At 49.6% G+C, this 14,342-nt stretch overlaps 1 pseudogene; it reads right to left on the bottom strand.

The window, feature by feature from the left end:
* Positions 1-9,192: 9,192 nt before the first annotated feature.
* On the bottom strand, positions 9,193-13,157 carry LOC119949988 (annotated as a pseudogene).
* Between the last annotated feature and the right edge of the window lie 1,185 nt (positions 13,158-14,342).

Here is a 14,342-nt window from a genome sequence, read left to right as displayed (position 1 = left end):
GGGGGCGAGGTGATGGAGAGCCTTGAAGCCCAGGGTGAGGAGTTTCTGCCTGATGCGCAGATTGATCGGTAGCCATTGGAGGTTTTTGAGGAGGGGAGTGATATGTCCAGAGCGTTTCTGGACAAAGATAATCCGGGCAGCAGCATGAAGTATGGATTGAAGTGGAGAGAGACACGAGGATGGGAGATCAGAGAGATCTCTCCCCTACCCCTGCACTGGATTCCTCTCTCCCGCCAAAGATTTCTCACCCCCGAGAAAGTTTCAGACCTGTAGGGTTGATATTCTTGACTCCAAAGATATCCCACACCTCTGTGTATTGGAAAAAAAATGAGTTTATATTACAAATGCCTGCATTTTCAGCTCTCCAGGCTCTATGTAACTCATTCACTTTACCTCATATTTGTCTCATGACAAGTATTTCTTACTAGAGAATCAAGTAGACAGTGACCTTCCCTGCCTCTCTCCTAGAAATACCTCCCACCTCTTTTCCCCCAGAAGCAATTGCTAGACACAGAAGAGTCCCCTCAAAGGAGACCGAGGATATACAGAGTGACTCTGGAGACAGGACTGTGAATAACCAGAGATCAGACCCATCTATAGAATTAAGGGCCCCGGGCCTTCTCAGACTCACAGTCGAATCAAACAGAACCAGTTCCCTGCACAGAGCCTCAGTCCCCTTCTCTAGAAGCAGCTTCTGTTGTCCGCAGTGGCCCCCCTTGGCTCACTGCTCTGTCCCCCAACCCAGCTAATCCCAAACCCCTTCACACATACAAAAAAGAAATAAAGAAAAAAGAAAAAAAACTCCCAACGCCTTCCCTTTGTAGGTTTGAAGCCCACAGCTCCACCTCCATGACAGGGCAGGGCAGGTCAGGCCTCAAAATTGACCTCAATCCAAATGGCAGATGGATAGTCCTCATCAGGCAACCTCTGTGGAAATAATAATACCTGGTCAGAGGCTGCCCTTAGTCATTCCCCCGCCCCCCAACCTGTGCAGAGCCAAGGATTGAGGGTGCGGGAGTTCTTTCCAGGTCTCAGATTAGGGCAGGCAGAGGGGTGGTGGAAGAGAGATAAAAGAGTTTCCAAAATGAACAAAAATAGTGGGTATCGGGGAAAAAGGTTAAAGCAGCAAAGGGGATTGCACTGTAGTAAAAAAAAAAATAGATTTTTAAGTGGTGGAATAGAGTACAAATTCTAGGTTTCAGCCAGCTGAATTACTAAAGAAGAGAATAGAATAGAGATACAGTAAGAAGGGTGGCATTGGAAGAATAGAGTGCCCGGTGTGAGTTGGAGTACAGGAGGAAAAAGGGGAGGCAGAAAAGAGAAAGTGATTGACTGCCTAGAAGATATTAAGATCTGGGGTGAAAACAAGCAAGTGATGTTAAACACAATCCCTGCCCCTCATGGAGTTCACAAACTCCATCACCCCTTTACAGATGAGATCCTTGAGGACCAAAGAAGTGAAGTAACATACCCGAGGTCACACAGTACACCAGCAGTAGAACTAGGATTAGAACTCAAGTCCTTCTCATTCTCAGGCCTATGCTCTGTCCCCTATATTGTGGTGCTTCCTGAAGAAACAGTTGGTGCCCATATTGATATGAGAGAGAATTAGAGGCATGGGGGAACAAATTGTAGGAGGGAGTTTCAGGGGAGAAGAGGGCAAAAAAATCCTTAACATAATCAATATTGGATGCAGAAAGAGGAAAGAGTAAGAAAGAAGAAACACAGTGTTTACATTACTCATCTTGGGGGGGGGGGGTTGGTTAGAAACAGCCAAATCACCACCAGGTTCTGGGTCAGCATGACATCTGAAAATTAATGCAGAAAGTTAATCAACATGAATTAGTTCAGTAATACAGTGAAAAAGGAAATAGATGAGTCAGCTGGTCCTCAAAGCCCCAACCAGTACCAGCCCCCTCCCCCCCACACCCAACTGCCCACCCCCACCTCTGACTCGGGATCAAGATGACATACTCCCCCAGAACAAAAGCCCCTACCCCCCCAAAAAAGAACAACAACAACAAAAAAACCAAAATAACACCCCCTCACCAAGTTCCAGCAAGGAAAGCAACCCTTCAGCAGAACACGCAGAAGCAGCCCAATAAAGGTTGCCACCTCTGTGGAGGCTTATATGGGTCAGGGAGCTTCAGTGGGAGCAGCTGATTAGGGTGGGAAGCAAGCAGGGGCCAGACCGGCCAGGAGTAGCTCATCTCTCGGCCTGGAGGAGGAACACCTGGGCTGGGGTGGAGCGGGGTCGGCAGCCTCCTGGGAGGAAATCACAGAGGCCTCCATGGAGGAGGGGGGCTAGGGTGGGGCGGGGTCCGAGAGTCTCCCCGGGACCCCCCCAAAGTGAACCCACTTTCTAGAAAGCCGTGGTCACAGAGGGCTAGCCGTCCCACATTTGATCTCTTTATCAGTGGCTACCAATCAATCTGTGCAACAGGCAGAGACTCCTCACCCTGGGCTTCAAGGCTCTCCATCACCTCACCCCCTCCTACCTCACCTCACCTCCCTTCTCTCCTTCTCCAGCCCAGCCCGCACCCTCCGCTCCTCCGCCGCTAATCTCCTCACCGTACCTCGTTCCCGCCTGTCCCGCCATCAACCCCCGGCCCACATCATCCCCCAGGCCTGGAATGCCCTCCCTCTGCCCATCCGCCAAGCTAGCTCTCTTCCTCCCTTCAAGGCCCTACTGAGAGCTCACCTCCTCCAGGAGGCCTTCTCACACTCAGCCCCTTCCTTCCTCTCCCCCTCGTCCCCCTCTCCATCCCCCCATCTTACCTCCTTCCCTTCCCCACAGCACCTGTATATATGTATATGTGTTTGTACATATTTATTACTCTATTTATTAATCTATTTTACTTGTACATATCTATTCTATTTATTTTATTTTGTTAGTATGTTTTGGTTTTGTTCTCTGTCTCCCCCTTTTTAGACTGTGAGCCCACTGTTGGGTAGGGACTGTATATGTTGCCAACTTGTACTTCCCAAGCGCTTAGTACGGTGCTCTGCACACAGTAAGCGCTCAATAAATACGATTGATTGATTGATTGATCAGGGGTTTGACAATGCCATTATTCCCTTTTCCACTGACATTTTGGTTGGATTTGGCCCCTCCTGAGAAGCAGAGGGTGGGGGCGGGGTGGGGGGGTCTCGGGGAGGAGGTGACAAAGCCCCCCCTGCCCCCACGGCTCTGCCCAGCAGGCTGCCCCTGGAGGGGGAGGGGTCCCCTACCATCCGGGGGAGGGGGACCCTCTTTCTCTGGATCCTCAGAGAGAGAATAATGATAATAACTGTGGCATTTGTTAAGCACTTACTATATGCCAGGCACTGTTCTGAGCGCTGGGGTACATACGAGGTAATCAGGCTGGGCACGGTCTCTGTCCCACACGGGCCTCACCATCCTAATCCCCATTTTACAGAGGAGAAAAGTGAGGCACAGAGAAGTGAAGTGATTTGCTCAAGGTCACCCAGCAGAGGGTTTAGTGGATAGAGCACGGGCTGGGGAGTCAGAAGAACCTGGGTTCTAATAACTGCTCTGCCACTTGTCTGCTGTGTGACCTTGGACAAGTCACTTCACTTCTCTGGGCCTCAGTTCCCTCCTCTGGAGAATGGGGATTAAGACTGTGAACCCTATGTGGGACAGGGACTGTGCCCAACCCAATTACCTTGCATCTACCACAGTGCCTGGGACATAGTAAGTGCTTGACAAATACAATTAAGATGATGATGATTACGTGGCAGAGCGGGGATTCATTCATTCATTCATTCATTCAATCATATTTATTGAGTGCTGACTGTGTGCAGAGCACTGTACTAAGCGCTTGGGAAGTACAAGTTGGCAACATATAGAGACAGTCCCTACCCAACAGCGGGCTCACAGTCTAGAAGGGGGAGACAGACAACAAAACAAAACATATTAACAAAATAAAATAAACAGAATAAATATGTACAAATAAAACACAGTAATAAATACGTACATGAGAACCCACGGCCTCTGACTCTCAGGCCCAGGATCTTTCGGCCTCCTCCTGCTCCGATCGACCTTCTATCGACAGACCGTATCGATTGAGCGTTTCCTGAGCCTAGAGCAGTTGGACAGTTTTATTTACTGAATGCCAACTGTGTGCAGAGCACTGTACTGAGGGCTTGGAAGAGAACAAGAGCACTGTACTAAGTGCTTGGAAGAGTACAGTGTAACAATATAACAGGCACATTCCCAGCCCACAACAAGTTTACAGACTGGCGGGGAGACAAACATTTATATACATCAATAAAACTACAGACCTGTCCATAAGCTGGTGGGAGAGTACAATACAACGGTGCTGATAGGCACATTCCCTAGTGGAAAGAGCACAGGTCTGGGAGTCAGAGGACCTGGGGCCCGATCCCGGCTCTGCCATGTATCCGCTCTGTGATCTTGGACAGGTGACTTCACTTCTCTATGCCTCAGTGACATCATCTGTAACATGGAGATTAAATCCTACTCGGTCCTCCTTAGACCTTGCACCCCAGGTGGGACGGGGACTGTGTCCAACCAGGTTAACTTGTACCTACTAAGGTGCTTAGAACTGTGTTTGATACATAGTAAGCTCTAAACAAGTACCATGATTATCATTATCACTAAATTAGAGCTATATACATAAGTGTTGTGGAGCTGAAGGTGGGGCAGATAGAGGGTGCAAACCCAAGCGGTACCACGGCCCACACCCCTGCTCCTCCCTTGTACTTCAGCGCGGCATCTGCCCCCAGAAAGCAAAGTAGACATAATGACGACGGTCTCTGTTAAGCATTTACTAGGTAACGGCCACGATACTGAGCATCGGGGGAGATACCAGATAAACAGATTAGACACAGTCCCTGTCCCACATGGGGCTCATGAAATAAATGGGAGGGAGAACAATCAAATCATCAGTAGTATTTACTGAGCGCTTACTGTTTGCAAAACACTGTACTAAGCGCTTGGGAAAGGACAGTATAACAGAGATGGTAGATATGTCCCCTCTAGACTTGAAGCTCGCTGCAGGAGGGGAAAGACAGATGTTAAAATAGTAAATTATAGCTATGGACTTAATTGCTTTGAGGTTGAGGGAGGGGTGAATAAAGGGAACCAACCCAGGGGCAGATATTCAATCAACAGTTTACAGGTGAAGGAACTGTGGCACAGAGAAGTTAAGCGATTCGCCCGAGGTCACAGAGTGGGCATGGGACGGAGCTGGGATTACAACCCAGATCCTCACACTCCCGGGCCTAGAACTCTTCCTGCTCGGTCACGCTGCCCAAATTAAAGCTTTAGGAAATGATTGAATGCACCCTTCCCAGAGATCATACCCTTTCTGATCTGATCGGGAGGCTCAGAGGCCAAGAAGCTTGACCCAGCTGTCCACTGTAAAGACGGTAGAGTGGGTTGGTGAAAAATATCCAGGTGAAACTCTTCTGGTGATCATTGCCTAAATTAGCAGAAAGCTCCTCAACCTGTTGGGCCTCAAATGTGGCTCGGTTTTCAAAGGGGTAGAGTCAAATTAAGGGGAAACTGAGGAAGCTAAACCCATCTCTGCTCTCCCCAAGCCCGGTTCAATAAGACCCAATTGTGAGAATCGAGTCCCGAGGTTTGTGGCACGAAGCTAGCCCCCGCTTTTGCCGGTACCCCTGTTCTTATTGTTTTTCTGGGTGCTTGGGCCATGAAGACCCCAGGTAGCAGATTCAAATGCAGAGTCTGTGGCACAAAGCCAGACCCACCCCTTTGGCAATAGCTATATTTTTATTTTTCTTCCCGGCGCCTGGGCCGTGAATGCCCGACAGGAAAGACTCCGATATGGGGTTTAAGGGTTGAGACCTGCCCCGCTTTAGTCGGAAACCATATTTTTATTGTTCTTTCCCTAAGACTGAGCCACGAAGGTCCAAATACAAAGAATCAAATCTGGGGTCTTAGCGTGATGTCAGCTTAACATATTGCTGGCATACTTATTTGTACCACTCTCCTGGAACCTGGACCATGAAGACCCTAACGGGGAGTCCAATCTGGGGTTCTTGGCTTGAGGCAGTCCCCCATTTGCCAGTACCCATAGTTTTATTCTTCTTTCTGGTGCCTGGGCCATGAAGATCACAAAATAATAATTTGGATATCTAAGTGCTTACTATGTGCCAGGCACTGTATTAAGCGCTGGGGTGGAAACAAAGCAAATTGGGTTGGACACAGTCCCTGTCCCACGTGGGGCTCACAGTCTCGATCCCTCATTTACAGATGAGGAAACTGAGGCCCAGAGAAGTGAAGTGACTTACCTAAGGTCACCCAGCAGACAAGTGGCAGAGATGGGATTAGAACCCATGATCTTCTGACTCCCAGGACGTGCTCTATCCACTAAGCCATGCCATTTCTCTTTAGGGGAAGGGGCAAAACTCCCCCAAACTCTCAAACTCCCACAAGGGAGTTTAACCTGGGGTAAGAGTTAAGTCACTTTGCAGGTAAAGAACGGCTGGGGTGAAAACACGGGTCCTCTGACTCCCAGGGTTAGGGTTACAAATAGGGTTATGGTATATGGACATCATAAATGTTGTAGGGGTGAGAGTGAGGTGGATAAAGGGTCCAAACCCAAGTGTAAAGGTTAGGGTTGGAGTTAGTTCACACAGCAGGTGAGTGACAGACCTGGGATTCAATCCCAGGCCCTCTGATTCCCAGGCCTGGACTTTTCCCCCTTGGTCATACTGCCTAAACCAAAGTTTTAGGAAAAGATGAAATGTGCTCTGCCCCTAGATTATAATAATAATAATAATGTTGGTATTTGTTAAGCACTTACTATGTGCAAAGCACTGTTCTAAGCGCTGGGGTAGATACAAGTTGATCAGGTTGTCCCACGTGAGGCTCACAGTCTTAATCCCCATTTTACGGACAGGGTAACTGAGGCACAGAGAAGTTAAGTGACTTGCCCAAAGTCACACAGCTGACAATTGGCAGAATCGGGGTTTGAACCCATGACCTCTGACTCCAAAGCCCGTGCTCTTTCCACTGAGCCACGCTGCTTCTCTTATGCCCCTTATGACATGTTCCAGAAGCCGGGAGTCTGAGGAGCTTGGTCTGGCTCTTTTGCAAACATGTTTAACCAATTGTGTATTCAGCGGTTTAGCACCATAACTTGTAAATATTTTTATGCCAGTCTCCCCCATCAGCATGGCAGCTCTTTTGATCCTAGATAGGTGCCGCTTCTTTGTTTTTACTTCATATGCTCAGTTCAGTACATCACATCCCATGGGTGCACAGTAAAATACTCTACTACTATTGCGGATTGATGTGTGGTGCAGGCACCTGAAGGCCATTTAATTGATAGAAACATTAAAAAGAGAAAAAAAGTATTTACACCTGAGCTATTTAGCACCATACTAAACACCTGGATTGCAGTGTTCACAGTCTGTGTATGTTTTCTGCATTAAAGCCACAATTTTTGTATGTTTATGCATTCAAGCTCTGGCTTTCGGAGAAAGACTCGGGTCAGGGGACCAGGAGCCCCCCGCCGCGGGCCCCTTCCCGCACCCCTGAGAAACAGCATGGCTCAGTGGAAAGAACCAGGGCTTTGGAGTCAGAGGTCAGGGGTTCAAATCCCAGCTCTGCCACTTGTCAGCTGGGTGACTTTGGGCAAGTCACTTCACTTCTCTGGGCCTCAGTGCCCTCATCTGTCAAATGGGGATTAAGACTGTGAGCCCCCCGTGGGACAACCTGATCACCTTGTAACCCCCCCAGTGCTTAGAACAGTGCTTTGCACATAGTAAGCGCTTAACAAAGGCCTCCAAGAGGCCTTCCCAGACTGAGCCCCCTCCTTCCTCTCCCCCTCACCTCCTTCCCTTCCCCACAGCACCTGTATATATGTATATATGTTTGTATGTATTTATTACTCTATTTTACTTGTACATATTTATTCTACTTATTTTATTTTGTTAATATGTTTTGTTTTGTTCTCTGTCCCCCCTTCTAGACTGTGAGCCCACTGTTGGGTAGGGACCGTCTCTATATGTTGCCGACTTGTACTTCCCAAGCGCTTAGTACAGTGCTCTGCAAACAGTAAGCGCTCAATAAATACAAATAAATGAATGAATGCATTTGTGTGTTTCATTTTTCCAGGGCTGGATCCGAGGGCCCACAGACAGACCCCCCTCCTTCGGGGTATGTCACCCTGTATTTATCAATAACAATGATGGCATTTGTTAAGCGCTTATTATGTGCATAGCACTGTTCTAAGCGCTGGGGAGGATACAAGATAATCAGGTTGCCCCAAGTGGGGCTCACAGTCTTAATCCCCATTTTACAGATGAGGTAACTGAGGCACAGAGAAGTAAAATGACTGCCCAAAGTCACACAGATGATGAGCAGCACAGCTGGGATTAGAACCCATGACCTCTGACTCCCAAGCCCGGGCTCTTTCCACTGAGCCACGCCGCTTATTGTTCGTCCCCGTGACTGGGCCGTGAAGAGCGAAAGGTGAAGACTCAAATATGAGGTTCATGACACGAAGCCAGGCAAGCACTCAGAGGGGAGGAATTTCTGCAGGATGCGGAGGTGGATGGACAACCGATAGATGGTCTTTGGGTCCGGAACCACATTCTCTGTGTACATCTATATGGCTGATATTTAAGTGTTTACTATGGGCCAAGTACTGGGGGTCAGTGAAAAGAGCACAGGCTTTGGAGTCAGAGGTCATGGGTTCGGGTGTATATATATATATATACACCGGTTCAGGTCATGGGTGTATATATATATATACACATACTGTAGTACACGCTGGGGTAGATACAAGCTGATCAGGGTGGACAGGGTACCTCTCCCACATGGGGCTCACTGTCTTAATCCCCATTTCACTGATGAGGTAACTGATGAGAAGTGAGGTGATTTGCCCAAGATTACGCAGCAGCCGAGGGGCAGAGCTGGGATCAGAATCCAGGCCCTCATTCTATCCCCTAGGCCCCACTGCTTCTTTAAGGGGTTAGGGTTCGGGCCTACCTGCTCTGCAGGGCCCTCGGACAGCTATGAGGAAGAATGCGGTAGAACCGTTCACTGACCTGCAAAAATGTTGGTTATGAAAGGAGCCTCTGTCCTGCCCGTCGGCAGACTCCACCCCTTAGGACGGCACAGACCCAATCCACGAACAAGAGACCACAGACAGACCTGAGGCTGGGGTTAAGAGATTTTTATGCATTGTTCTCCGTGTGTATAAGACCAGAGGGTCCCGGGGCTTATCTCGGGGGTCACCCGAAGGTGGTCAGAGACGACCCGGGTGGACGTTCTGCAACCGAGGCGCGGGTGGTCACGGCCGGGGGTGTCGAGCAACGGCGAATCCGGTGCTTTGCCGGATGGCTGCCGGTGGATTCCGGAGGGAGGCGGTCCAGCTGGTTGGCCGCGGGCCCGCGGTCCACGATTGTGGAGTCGCTGCTCTATCTATCGCTGGCTTTATTTCGGTGGGGGCCGGTGTGGGAGTACTGAGAGAAGATGAAGTCAAAGGAGGGAAAGGGCAGGGGGCCAGGGGGAGGGGCATGCGGGGAGAAAGGGTCCCCAAGCATTGCCTGCCTCCCTGCCCATCCCTCCCCGTGATGGCCACTGTCCCCCCTGCAATCTCTCCCTCAGGAGGGTCAGGGGGCACTTAGTGGCAGAGCTGTAGGGAGTTCAGACCCACAATCGCACCTATTCCTACCCTGTCCTCCCACTCCCCCTCACTGTGCCACCTCTACTGCCCCCCTGCAATATGGGGCTGCAGAGATGGCCTCCGGCCACAGAAGCAGACCCAGTCGCACGACCCCATCGCTGGACATGGAGCTTCTCTCTCTCTCTCGGCCGCCTCTTCGCCTCGTTCTACCCAGAAGCGGGGACATCCGGGTCCGCTCTCAAGCTGGAGGGTAAAAATGACCTCTACGCAGATTTTTTAGACGAAGACCCAAGACAGAGGTGAAAGCCTCGATATGGAATCGGCCCGAAATTCCCTCGCCCATACAATTCACGCCATGGATCACCGGGGAGCCCTCCTCCTCTGGAAGTCTTCTCCAACCCGTCCTATCTCAGCCGGGGGGCCTCCGGCCGTGCCGCCCCGGAAGAAACCATCTCCCAGAGGGGATTAGAATTTACAGAAAAAAATCATTCTCTTATACCAAATCCTCTGCTGAAAACAGTCGCTCGCTCTAGGCCTGACACACAGCCGGAAGAATCCCACAGACCTGCCGGTTTCTCCTCCGTCATTCTGGGAGTCACGATTGAACCCTGCATCTACAGAAAAGGCGAGAGAGAGATTTAGAGACTGTCCGGTAACTGATGGGGCCACAGATATACAGAAGATTGTCAGCTCCTCCTGGGCAGGGACCGTGTCTATCGGCTGCATTATACCTTCCCCGGTGCTCAGTACAACGCTCTGCACACAAACGTCCATCATGGACTGAGATCAGTTCAATAAAGGGATGCGGGAGGAATCCAATCATGCGGTAGCACATAGGCTCAACTAATCATTGGACACTTTAAAAACCAACTTCTTTAGAACGAGCCAAAAGTGAGAGCTTAGGTCTAGACTCTCTAATTCTCTGGTAGGAAATCCAAAGTTTGTTAGATCTAGAGTAATTCAATCAGTGGTATTTATCGAGCACTTTGGAGACTAAGCACTTCAAAGAGAACAAGACAGCAGAACTAGTAGATCCATTCCCTTCACCCAATGAGCTCACAGTCTGTAAAGGGTTACAGCCATTACTATACATACATTCTAGATGTGGACTAAATAATAAAAATGGCATTTGTTAAGCACTTACTATGTGCTGAGCACTGTTCTAAGCATTGGGGTAGATACAATGGAATCAGGTTGTCCCACATGGGGCTCAGTCTTTATCCCCATTTTACAGATGAGGGAACAGAGGCCCAGAGAAGTTAAGTGATTTGTCGAGGTCACAAAGAAGACAAGTGGCGGAGCTGGGATGAGAACCCATGACCTCTGACTCCCAAACCCGGGCTCTTTCCACTGAGCCACGCTGCTTCTCTAGATAATTATCATAGCACTTTATGAGCCTTTTCGAAGACTTCAGAACTCAGACTGCCACTCTCCCAGAATAATAATAATAATGGTATTTGTTAAGTGCTTACTACGGGCAAAGCACTGTTCTAAGCGCTGGGGAGGTTACAAGGTGAACAGGTTGTCCCACGGGGGGCTCACAGTCTTAATCCCCATTTTACAGATGAGGTAACTGAGGCACAGAGAAGTTAAGTGACTTGCCCAAAGTCACACAGCTGACAGTTGGCGAAGCCGAGATTTGAACCCATGACCTCCGACTCCAAAGCCCGTGCTCTTTCCACTGAGCCACGCTGCTTCTCAGGGAAACTTACCCTTGAGACTTCTACCATCCTGAAGTGCAGGCTGAAAAAGACAGGATAAACTTCAGCTGGGGTTTTGTTCCTCCTGAGGAAGGGTCTCTCTGGGGTTTCTCTCTTCCTTGTCGCCGATTCCAGGGCAGCTCCAGCCTGGGCAAGGCCAAACAACGAGTATCACGGGGTCCTTGCCACCACCTCAAGTCTTCTCTCAGATAGGTATGTCCCAAAGCCGGTCCCCAGGCCGTGTCGGGCTGCTGGTTCTGGCCATCAGGGAGGACACTGAAGACCCTCGTGGCTCCTTTGCTGCCAGGCTGGAGCCGGTGAAGCATCGGGGTATCAGAAGTGCAATCGAGTGCTATGGGGTTGAAGGAGGGGTGAATAAAGGGAGCAAATCCAAGTGCCGGTATTGAATCAACATGTTACAGGCTCAGAAACTGAGGCACGGCAATGTTAAGTGACTCGCCCAAGATCACAGAGCAGACAAGAGGAAGAGATGGGATTAGAAACCAGGTCCTCCAATGCCCAGGCCTGAACCTTTCCTGCTCAGCAACACTGCCCAAACCCAAGTTATAAAGAAAAGATAAAAAGCACCCTGCCCCAAGGTAATGGTGCTTCTAACCTGTTCGGTGGGCCCAGAGTCCGAGAAATACGGTCCATCCGGTCACTGCAAAGATAGTAGAGCAGACCGGTGGGAACGATACAGGTGGAAACTCTTCCGGTGATCGTCGTCAGAATGAGCGGGAAGCTCTTCGACCCATTGGGCCTCAAATATGGCTGAGCCCCAATACCGAGGGTAAAGTCCGACCGAGGGCAAAGTGACAAAGCCAAAGCCGTCTTCCCGCTCCCTAAAGCCCAGGCACAAAAACCCAAATTGAGAGAATCAATTACCCAAGGTTTTAAAGCCAGTCCCTCATTTTTCTGGCACCAAAATTTTTCTCGCTCTGCCCGATACTCAGGCCGTTTAGACCCAACTGGGAGAGTTACATCTGGGGTTCATGGCATGAAGTCGGCCCCGCTTTTGCTGGCACTCAGTTTTAATCTTTCTTCCCGGCACCCGGACCGTGAAGGCCCACAGGGGAAGACTCAAATCTGGGGTTCAGCGAATGAAGCCGGCCCCCTTTCGCTGACACTCCTATTTCATTGTTTTTGCCGGTGCCTGGGCCATAAAGACCCAAATGGGAAAAGTGATGTCTGAGGGTCATGGCCTGAGGTCAATCCCCACTTTTGCTGGCACACGTCATTTTTATTCTTCTCGACGCCTTGGCCGTGAAGACCCAAAATAGGAACACTCAAATATAGGGTTTGTGGCATGAGGTCAGCCCCCCATTTTGCTAGCACTCACGTTACTACTGTTCTTCCCAGCACCAAGGCCACAGAGACCCAAATGGGGAAACTCAAATCTTTGGTTCATGGCATGAAGCCAGCCCCTCTTTTGCCAGCCCTCGTATTATTATTGTTCTTACCTGTGCCTGGGCCATGAAGACCCAAATGGAAAGGCTCAAATCTGGGGTTCGTGGTGTGAAACCAGCCCACATTTTGCCAGCACTCACATTACCTGTTTCCTTTGTGCCTGGGCCATGAAGACCCAATTGGGGAGACTTGAATATAGGATTCATGGCATGAAACCAGTCCCCTGTTTTGCCAGCACCCATGTTATTATCAAGCTTTCAAATGACTGGGCCATGAACACCCAAAAAGGGAGTCAAATCTGGGGTTCATTTCATGAAGCCACACCCTCTTTTGCCACCATTCATTTTCATTGTTCTTCTCAGTGCCCAGGCCTGGAAGACCCAAATGGGAAGACTCACATCGGGGGTTCACGGCATGAAATCATGCCCCCTTTGCCGGCATCAATATTTCTCTCTCGCCCTGGTACTTGGGCCATGAAAACCCAATAATGGAGTGAAATCTGGGTTTAGCAGCATGAAGCCAGTACCACCCTTTTGCTGGCATATTTTTTATTGTTTGTTCCGGTGCCCCGGCCGTTAAAAGACCCAAATGAAACTGCTCAGATCTGGAGTTCATGACATGAAGCCAGACCCCCCCTTTTGCCGGCACCCAAATTTTTTAGTTATTCTCCCCAGTTCACAGGCCATGAAGACCCAAATTGGAAGGCTCAAATCTGGGGTTCATGGCATGAAGCCACTACCCCCTTTTGCCGGCCCTCAAATCTTTAAATTTTTTTCTCCAGTACCCAGGCCATGAAAACCCAAATGAGAAGACTCAGATCTGGGGTTTGTAGCCTGAGGCCAGTCCCCTCTATCTTCATTGTTGTTCCCAGTGCCAGGGCCATGAAGTCCCAAATAGGAAGGTTCATATCTGGGGTTCATGGCATGAAGACAAGGCCCTTTTGCCAGCATCCACATTTTTTCCTCTCCTCTGGTACCTGGGCCGTGAAGACCCAATAGAGAAATAAAATATGGGATGCATTGCACACCCTTTTGCCAGCACTCATTTTTTTTGTTTTCCCGGTGCCCGGGCCACGAGGACCCTAATGGGAAGACTCAAATCTAGGGTTTGTGGCATGAAGCCAGCCCCCACTTTAGCCGGCATCCATCTTTTAATAGTTCTTCCTGGCACCTCGGTCATGAAGACTCAAATTGGAGGACTTAAATCTGGGGTTCATGGCATGAAGCCAGTTATGCCTTTGCCGGCAGCCACAGTTTCATCGTTGTTTCCAGTGCATGGTCCATGAAGACTCAAATGGGAAAACTCAAACTGGGGGTTAGTGGCATGAAGCCAGACCCCTCCTTTTGCTGGCATCCATATTTTCAGTTTTTTCTGGCACCACAGTCATGAAGACCCAAATGGGAAGACTCAAACTGGGAGTTTGTGACATAAAGCCAGCACCCGCTTTGGCCAGGATACATGTCATTATTGCTCTTCCCAGTGCGTGGGCCATGAAGACCCAAATGGGAAAACTCAAATATAGGATTTGTGGCATGAAGCCAGTTTCCCCTTTGCCAGCACCCATATTTGTAATTACTCTTCCCAGCACATGAGCTGTGAAGACCCAAAT

The sequence above is a fragment of the Tachyglossus aculeatus genome, chromosome X1, assembly GCF_015852505.1.
Source record: "Tachyglossus aculeatus isolate mTacAcu1 chromosome X1, mTacAcu1.pri, whole genome shotgun sequence".
Classification (NCBI taxonomy): domain Eukaryota; kingdom Metazoa; phylum Chordata; class Mammalia; order Monotremata; family Tachyglossidae; genus Tachyglossus; species Tachyglossus aculeatus.
The sequence above is the reverse complement of the archived record's forward strand: the minus strand, read 5'-3'. Positions and strand labels throughout refer to the sequence as shown.